Genomic DNA, 10282 nt, shown 5'->3' on the forward strand with positions numbered 1-10282 from the left:
TTGGTGCCTCAAGAGCTTTTCCGATTTGAAGGATGACGTTTGGGAAGGAAAAATTCCTACATATTTTATACTTTTTCTAATAGATTTTTTCCTAATATATCTTGTGTAGCTTGTGCCCAGCAGTCCATATCTGAATAACGGCATATTTTAACGGCCAAGAAATACTCACAAATAATTGGTTAGTTACAACCGTTTTGGTTCATGAGATCATCTTCAAGTACCATAACATTATTTATAACATCCTTCATCGCAGCTTTAATATTGTATGCGGTAAGAACATAGAAGTCACACTGTTCAAAAATGGCTCTGAGCACTGTGGGACTTAACAGCTGAGGTCATCAGTTCCTTAGACTTAGAACTACTTATACCTAACTAACGTAAGGACATCACACATATCCATGCCCGAGGCAGGATTCGAACCTGCGACCGTAGCAGCAGCGCGGTTCCGGACTGAAGTGCCTAGCAACGCTCGGCAAGTCACACTGTGCCACTGTCGTCAATACTCGGGTTTCACCTTTTCGTAAGGAGGCACTCTACAGGGTGCAATATGTACGGTACTTCCAAACGAATAGGTGGAGCCCTATTAGTAGACGAAGATTAATAGTGTTAGTATATTTCACTATTGACAAACTTTACGACAACGTTGTAGTATGGCTTTTATGTTAATTATGCCATATTATTAAAGCTGCTTTGTAGACTGTTGTAAATAATCTTAAGTTTCTTGAAGGTAATCTCGATATCGAAAGCAGTTGTAATTAAAGAATTATTTGTCAGGTGCTCTTTGAGATTAAAATACGACGTTTTCCATTTTCTCTGTTTACTGTTTTCAGTAATATGGCCCAAAGAATTGTTCCGAGCCACTTACCCCTCATTTTATTTCACGGATGAATGCTGAAGAGGCAAAGAAACTTGTACACCTGCCTAATATCGTGTAGGGCCCCCGCGAGCACGCAGACGTGCCGCAACACGACGTGGCATGGACTCGACTAATGTCTGAAGTAGTGCTGGAGGGAATTAACACCAAGAATCTGCAAGGCCGTCCATAAATCCGTAGGAGTATGAAGGGGTGATCTCTTCTGAATAGAACGTTGCAAGGCATCCAGATATGCTCAATAATGTACATGTCTGGGGAGCTTGGTGGCAGCAGAAGTGTTTAAACTCAGAAGAATGTTCCTGGAGTCACTCTGTAGCAATTCTGGACGTATTGGGTGTCGATTTGTCCTGCTGGAATTGCCCAAGTCCGTCGGAATGCACAATGGACACGAATGGATGCAGGTGATCAGACAGTATGCTTACGTACGTGTCACCTGTCAAATTAGTATCTAGACGTATCAGGGGTCCCATATCACTCCAGCTACACACGCCTCACACCATTACAGAGCCTCCACCAGGTTGAACAGTCCCCCACTGATATGCAGGGTCCACGGATTCATGAAGTTGTCTTCATACCCGTGCATGTCCATCCGCAGGATACAATTTGAACCGAGACTCGTTCGACCAGGCAAGATGTTTCCAATCATCAACAATCCAATGTCGGTGCTGACGGACCAAGGCGAGGCTGTGCAGTCATAAAGGGTACACGAGTGGGCTTTCCGCTACGAAAACCCAAATCGATGATGTTTCGTTGAATGGCTCGCACGCTGATACGTGTTGATGGCCCAGTACTGAAATCTGTAGCAATATGAGGAAGGGTTGAACTCCTGTGACGTTGAACGATTCTCTTCAGTCGTCGTTGGTCCCGTTCTTGCACGATCTTTTACCGGCCACAGCGATGTCGGAGATTCGATGTTTTACCGGATTCCTGATATTCGCAGTACACTCGTGAAATGGTCGTATGGGAAAATCCCAGCTTCAGCGCTACCTCGGAGAAGCTGTGTCCCATCGATCGTGAGAAGACTATTACACCAGGACTATAACAACAAGCCTGGCGTTGTAGCAGCAGTAACCGATCTAACAACTGCGCCAGACACTTATCTTGTATAGGCGTTGCCGACAGCAGCGCCGTATTCTGCCTGTTTACACACCTCGGTGAGCGGTTGCAATATCAGCAAGTCACAGTTTGTATCAGCCAACTCAAATAAATACCTGGTTTTAACACTTTGTAGGGATTTGAGATGGAACGATCACATTAGCCCAGTCATCGGTAGGTATCGGACTTCGGTTAATGATAGAATTCTGGGAAAATGTAATCAGTATCTTTGGCGCTTCAGTGTATTATGTTCTTCGCCTCATCTAAACGTCAAAGCGCAAATTTTTACGTCGGTATTTGATTGCGCATGTAATTTCGCAGCTGACAAGTGTTTAAATTCGTACGAGGAGAGTGTTGTTCCACATCAATGGCCATTTGAATATCAATTTGGACTTCTCGCGCCTCCTCGAATTATAGGAACACTCTCGCTAGAAAGCAGGCATTTGTCATCCAAGAAACTGACCTCCTATGAAGGAAAGAAGATTAAGGTTTATCGTCCCGCCGACAAGAAGTTCATTAGAGGTGGAGCTGGATGAGGCAGGAATTCTACCGTACCATTTGCGAGCGTCCCGGAATTAATCCATTTAAGACTGGCCACACAGAACGTGGTCTGTGCGAGCTGTCTGCGACCTTGAGCCGCGGCGGACAGGCAGCATCGTTGAAATGCGTGTTAGTGCATCATGTCCGTCACACAAAGGGCGGTCTTAGGCCGCCGTGTCCGACCAGCCGTCGCGGGCACCGCGTCTGTCGGCCTCTGAGCGTTTGCAGCCGCATTTTTCGCCGTCTTCTGACACTGCCGGTTGAGCCAATAGCGGCGGAAAGCAGATCTGTCGTATCGGTCAGCGTGCATTGCACTCAGTGGAAATCATGCAAACAGGAAAACTCATCAACTTCTTGTACGATACAGGCGATGAAGAGTATAAGAACATTTCGAGGAATGCCAAAGCATTGAGAGATGTGGCTACTGATCTGGTTCAAAATGGTAAATATCCTTTCAGACATTTTACTTTCCACACATGTAACATGTCACATTAAAGAACGTACAGTAAAATGTTAAGTACTGGAAAACAAAGACATTATAGCACGTTTGTAACCAACCACGTAATCAAAACAGCAAGCAACACATAAAAAATCGAACTTCAAATAAGTCAATTATGTGTCTCATTCTAACAAAATTTAATTGTGCAGCCTCACGTGGTATTTCTGATGTCAAAATTAATTATTTCCATCTTTGTTTCTAACTCTAACAACCGGTTATGTTGAAACTTCCTGGCTGATTAAAACTGTGTGCCGGACCGAGACTCCAACTCGGGACCTTTGCCTTTCGCGGGCAAGTGCTTTACCACCTGAGCTACCCAAGCACTTGCCCGTGAAAGGCAAAGGTTCCGAGTTCGAGTCTCGGTCTGGCACACAGTTTTAATCAGACAGGAAGTTTCAACATAACCGGTTGTTAGAGTTAGAAACAAAGATGGAAATAATTAAGCATCGAGCTGAAACATAATGAGGCATGTCGAAGAGTGTGAACTCCATTTCAGCCAGCATGGATTTCGGTCACGAAAAACGTAGCTCGCACCTTTCTCACATGACACGCTAAAAGCCATAAATAAAGGTAGTCTGATAGATGTAGTATTTCTCGATTTCCACAAACATTTTGACTCAGTACCACACTTACACTTAGTATCAAAATACGATCGTATGGGATGTCAAGTGAAATTTGTGACTGGATTGTGGAGTTTTTGTTAGCGAGGATGCAGAAAGCTAGCTTGCATGGGGAGTCATCAAGAGATGTTAAGTTCCTTGCTGTTCAAGTTGTGTATTTATGATTTTACGGACAATATTTATGGTAAACTCCGATTTTAGGAGATCAAAAATGTTCAAATGTGTGTGAAATCTTATGGGACTTAACTGCTAAGGTCATCAGTCCCTAAGCTTACACACTACTTAACCTAAATTATCCTAAGGACAAACACACACACCCATGCTCGATGGAGGACTCGAACCTCCACCGGGACCAACCGCACAGTCCATGACTACAGCGCTTCAGACCGCTCGGCTAATACCGCGCGCTTTGGGAGATCATGCAGTTGTGTGCTGCGAAGTACTGTCTGAAAGAAGCTGCGTAAATATTGATTCAAATATTGCTAAGATTTCCATGTGGTGCACACATTGGCAAAATATTTGAAATTTTCAAAAATTTCAAATTGTTTCCTTCACAAAACGAAAAAACGTAATATCCTATGTTTGCAATACCAGCAAGATACAGTTTGTGTCAGCCAACTCAAATAAAAACCTGGTTGTAACCGTAAGGATTTGAAATGGAACAATCACATTATCCCAGTCATCGGTAGGGCAGGGCAGGTATCGGACTTCGGTTATTGATAGAATACTAGGAAAATGCAATCAATCTACAAAGGCGAGCGCTTACAAATCCTCATCTGACCCATTGTATTGTATTGTATTGTATTGTATTGTATTGTATGGAACTGGGGACCTAGAAAAACGGAGAGGTTTCGTCCCCCGCCGTAGCCCTCAGTGGTTCACAACCCTACAACAGGCTACAGCAGTCCACTCACCCCACCGCCGCCCCACACCGAACCCAGCGTTATCGTGCGATTCGGCCCCCAGTGGACCCCCTCCCCCCCTCGAAACGTCTCACACCAGACGAGTGTAACCCCAATATTTGCGTGGTAGAGTAATTATGGCGTACGTGCATGTGGACAAAGTGTTTTCGCAGCAATCGCCGACGTAGTGTAGCTGAGGCGGGATAAGGGAAACCAGCCCGCATTCTCCGAGGCAGATGGAAAACCGCCTAAAAACCATCTACAGACTGGCCGGCACACTGGACCTCGACACTAACTCATCTTAGAATCTCTGCTCACGCTGTGGGACCCATACCGAGCAGGACTGCAAGGGGATATTGAACAAATACAGAGAAGGGCAGCACGAATCGTCACAGATTTGTTTGACCCAGCTTTAAATGATGACTCTTAGAATTAAACTACAGCCCCATACGTTCACTCCCATATGGATCGTGAGGACAAGGTCAGACTAATTACTGCACGCAGAGAGGTATTTAAACATTCTTCCCGCTCTCCATACGTATACTGAATCGGAAAAAGCCCTAATAACTGGTACAAAAGGACACACTCACTGCCCCGCACATCACAGCGGTTTGCAGAGTACAGATGTAGATGTAGATTTATGTCTGGATACAGAAAAAAGAAATTATATCTTGGATGCAGTATCACAGAGGTGTCGCTTGTGCCTCTTTCGTTTAAAGGTATTCATTTATTCAAATGTAATACTACGATAGTCTACGAAACCGCCCTTCACTGAAACTGCAATATAGCTAGCTCTGCAGTTAACTACATTGTGAGATACTAAGGAGAATATCTCTTCGCCGGCTGGAGTGGTCGTGCGGTTCTAGGCGCTACAGTCTGGAACCGCGCGACCGCTACGGTCGCAGGTTCGAATCCTGCCTCGGGCATGGATGTGCGTGATGCACTTAGGTTAGTTAGGTTTAATTAGTTCCAAGTTCTAGGCGATTGATGACCTCAAAAGTTAAGTCACATAGTGCTCAGAGCGTTTATTTCCATGAAATGTTTATGACTGAGCTGCAGGCTATGGTTCTTGCCCGTGGTGCGCTCAGGCAGCGCGCTCGGCGCCAGCGCGCATAGGTAAAGTACTGTAACTTCTATTTTCCAGTAGTGCAGAGAGATATGGCTTTCGTTCCAACTTTTCTGGGTACTCGCGGGGTTCGTACACGATATTAGGCAGGTGTAACAGATTCTTTGGCTCTTCAGTGTACGTTGATTGTTGGTTAAACTATTGCATTACAATTCTGCATTTACTTTTTTATTGCTCGACAAGGCAATAGTTGTGCACTGTAATGTCCCCATATGCAAAAAAATAATCCTCCGTCAGCTACTTCAGCAATGATGTAGATGAAATGACCACAGAAATGGATGCTACATTACTGCGGAAGGTAAACTGATTGTTAGATTTTTTTTCTTTGCTTCTCACTATGTTTCGGTTGTAGTATCGAGGCCTTACATGAATAAAGAGAAAAAAGGACAGCCTGTTCGCATTACTACGGAATAATTTGTCGCCGCGCATTAATGTAAGAATATTTTGCACTCTTAAGCTGTGGTCTGACGCTGCGGCAAATTCCATCAAAATCAGCCAACTTAGTATTGGTGTACGAGCACTTCACTGTAGACGTGTACTTGAGCTCGTCCGGAAAACTCTGCATACAAGATAAAAAACAAAAGAAACGAGGCTGACGCAGCAAATTTGTGTTTTTACTAAGTAGGTTCAATAGGGCTCGTTAGAGTCCATTCACATCTGTGTGTCGTTAACAACGAGGCTGCGTGTCTCTTGCCGTCCATCGATGTGGGTGATGCAGAGGCCTACGGAGAGAGTGTACATACGTTCCTTTCAATTAGCCGATCAGGAGAATGCGTAACAATTAAATATCTATTGACACTGATATTTGGCAACAACATGGTACGTTGTCGCTATTTCAGCTTTCAGCATTCGTTCACTGTGTAATACGGGAATCAGCACCTCATATAAGCAAACTACTGGCCGTTTGCGCACTGCTATTTTATTGTTTTACCGTCATCAGTACTACTATCACCAGTCATTAGACATCCATTTCACTCCATGTGCCTTGACTAGTTTGGTTTCTTGACTATTCCGATAATTTTCAGAATGCTTCTCTCCATTACTGGTTGCGTAACCTTCGCTTTTTGATTGGTTTCCTCGTTTAAAGTCCATGTCTCACTGACACTCAAGTGGTAATCTTAGTTTCTTGTCTGAAGCCTATCCGACATATTAACTGCTTTAAAGGTTCTCGAGCGTTGCGTCAGATGAAATTGTCCAAACCGTACAAAATTTATAAGAGATGTGCGGCTATGCTCAGCTGTTGAGGCTCATCAATTGAAAGGTCCTCGGATGTTGTGTAGGATGGTATTGTGGAAACTACACAATATTTCTACAAGAAAGCTATTCGTGTCTTCACCTAAGTGCAAAATCAGTGCTTTTTTCATGTTTATTTACTTATATTTATATATAGCAGCCGAGTTTTGGCATTTCCTTTCTGTCCCAGTGAACTGATGTGCATCAGATAAATTCGCTTCAGGAACCTAGGTCCAGAAACTTCACATAAAATTTAAAAATGCTATACGTGTTAATTAAATAAAAACTCGTGATATATCGTATATTTGCATACCATGATCATGAAAAGAAACATATTGTGTGTAATAAAATCAGTTGAAATCTACAATTGTGATTTCACAATACGTGTATACACATTCAAACTTATATCTCTGAATTATTAGTAAGTTATCAATATCGTGCATTACATTACGTATTAAATTGGTTTCCAGTTAATCTAGCGAATGCTATAACTAACACAGCGTGCTTCGTTTAGTTTTTCCTTTCAATAGTAGCGTGTCTTGGTTTCATGTAACGTAAATTAACTCTATTCTCTAGTTTGATAGTGAACACAACCTCAAAAAAGTTTCAGGAAATCAGTAACTTTTAGCCCAGGTTTTTCTGTTGCCTTAGTAGAAATCTCGTTTTGCGTATTAACTGCTTCATTTTTAGGTAAACAGATCCAGACATTAAAACAGGAACCGCGAGCATAGAGTAATTTGTTTGCTAATCTGCAAAACATTGCACCAGCCACAGTGCAGCCTCGCTGCTAATGTTATTTTCGGGTACGGAGTGAATTATTTGATGTTCATGAGCAGCCTGAAATCGCCCTGACTACTGTCAAACGATTGGAAGCTCATGTGAATAGGTGTGCTGAGAGGGCTACAGAGAGTCATGTACCTCAAATAGCACCTTTTGTTGCCGACCCTGTCTCCTCTACAGTTAATATGGGATCTATCACCTAGTACGGGATCTATCGTTGGACTAGGGGCCAGTGCAATGGAGACAGAGACCAGGAAGAACTCAGCACGTTATACTCTCTTCCATAACCAACACAATCAAGGTGCTGTCTTCCACTGAAACCGAAACTGAGCCAATGAGACTTAGGCCTCCTTCACCTGTGGGGAAAACCACAGACCCAAGCAGTCACGCAGATGCAGGGCTTATTGACTTCAGTAAAGCATTTGACTCAGTAACACAAGTGCGAATGTATATGGTACTAAAGGAAATTTCTGACTGGATTGAGGATTTCTCGGCAGGGAGGCCGTAGCATGCTATCTTGGACGACAGATGTTGAAGTAACTTCAGGCGTGCGCCATGGGAGTACGTTGGAATGTTGCTGTTCATGTTGTGTATTAATGATTTGCATATAATATTAACAGTAAATCCGACTTTTCACAGACGATGCGGTTATCTGTAATAAAGTAGTGTCTTAATAAAAGCTACATAGCTATTAAATCGGATCTTTGTAAGGAACATTAACAGTAAGTTCATATTGTTCGCAGCCAGTGCAGTTATCTAGACGATGTGGTTAACTATACTGTCTGAAAGAAGCTACTTACGTATTCAGTCAAGTCATGACAAAATTTCAAAGTATTTCAAAGACTGGCAACTTGCTTTAAATGCTTAGAAATATAAAATTGTTCATTTCACGAAAAAAACATAATGTCCTTCGACTACAGTATCAGCGAGTCACAACTGAAATCGATCAACTCTTACAAATACATAGGTGCAAAACATTGTACAGATATGAAGTGGAACAATCACATAGACTTAGTCGTAGGTAAAGCAGGTGGCAGACTTCGGTTGACTGGTAGAACACTAGCGAAACGCAAAGAGGCTACAAAGGAAATTGCGTAGAAAATACTCGTGCGACCCAAGCTACATTACTGCTTAAGTGTGCGGGAGCCGGACCGGATGGGATTAACAGGGGATTTGAACGTATACAAGGAAAGGGAACATCACGTAGATGCCGAGGAAAATGCCTGAGGATAGTCGCAAACTATCCACAGAAAGCCTACGTACTAATTTTCAAGAACCAGCTTTAAGTGAAGAATCTAGGAATACATTACAACGCCATACGTATCGCCCCCGTTTGGCTCGCAAGAAGATTACAGTGCGCCCAGAGTCGTTTAAGCAGTCATTCTTCCCTCGCTCCATACGTGAGTGGAACGGACGTAACTGGTACAACGGGAAATATCCTGTCATGTACTTCACTGTGGTCTGCAGAGTGTGGATGTATACCGTCCATTAACATTAGTGTGACCAACTGACCACCGCCTATGTTCGACTTCAACGTGCAATAACCACTCACAGACGACAGGTTTTCAGTACTAGCAGTGGGGGGGTGTATGATGCATTTCAGGGAGACGCGGAAAACGTTGCAGTAGTTATCACAATGCGGAAACAGAGCGATTTATTTGACGTCCAAAAGGGCTCGTTCATTGGCTTTAGGGCGAATGGTGGAAGCATTTGCGAAACGGATAAGTTTGTAAACTGTTCGCGTGCCACCGTGGTTAAAGTACAGCATGCATGGCAAAATGGTACTATTCAAAACTGGCACAGAGGCAGCTGTGGCACACCACTTCTGCCGCTGCGAGAACAAGCTGTGTTGGCAGCTGCCGTCTGTTAACTGGCCAGCTAGTGCGACGACCACATGCATGTGCCGCAGCGAGCGACTGGTGCTTTCAACACGGAGGCAACAGAACCTGAGTCGCAAGACAGTACTATCCTTCACCGGAGTGCAACACTGAAATCTATTTAGCAGTATCCTGTTTCATCTAATGCCAACGGCCTTGCCGTAGTGGTAACACCGGTTCCCGTCAGATCATCGAAGTTAAGCGCTGTCGGGCTGGGCTAATACTTGGATGGGTGACCTTCCGGTCTGCCGAACGCTGTTGGCAAGCGAGGTGCACTCAGCCCTTGTGAGGCAAACTGAGGAGCTACTTGATTGAGAAGTAGGGGCTCCGGTCTCGGAAACTGACATACAGCCGGGAGAGATGTGTGCGGACCACATGCCCCTCCGCATCCAGTGACATCTGTGGGCTTAGGGTGCCATGGCGGCCGGTCGGTACCTTTCTACATCTACATCATCTACATCTATACTCCGCGAGCCACCTTACGGTGTGTGGCGGAGGGTACTTATTGTACCACTATCTGATCCCCCCTTCCCTGTTCCATTCACGAATTGTGCGTGGAAAGAACGACTGCTTGTAAGTCTCCGTATTTGCTCTAATTTCTCGGATCTTTTCGTTGTGATCATTACGCGAGATATATGTGGGCGGTAGTAATATGTTGCCCATCTCTTCCCGGAATGTGCTCTCTCGTAATTTCGATAATAAACCTCTCCGTATTGCGTAACGCCTTTCTTGAAGT

General features: G+C 44.0%; 1 pseudogene; it reads left to right on the top strand.

Moving 5' to 3' along the window:
• Positions 1-9692: 9692 nt before the first annotated feature.
• On the top strand, positions 9693-9810 carry LOC126475842 (5S ribosomal RNA; annotated as a pseudogene).
• The last annotated feature ends 472 nt before the right edge of the window (positions 9811-10282 follow it).

Source organism: Schistocerca serialis, chromosome 4 (genome assembly GCF_023864345.2).
Source record: "Schistocerca serialis cubense isolate TAMUIC-IGC-003099 chromosome 4, iqSchSeri2.2, whole genome shotgun sequence".
Classification (NCBI taxonomy): Eukaryota; Metazoa; Arthropoda; class Insecta; order Orthoptera; family Acrididae; genus Schistocerca; species Schistocerca serialis.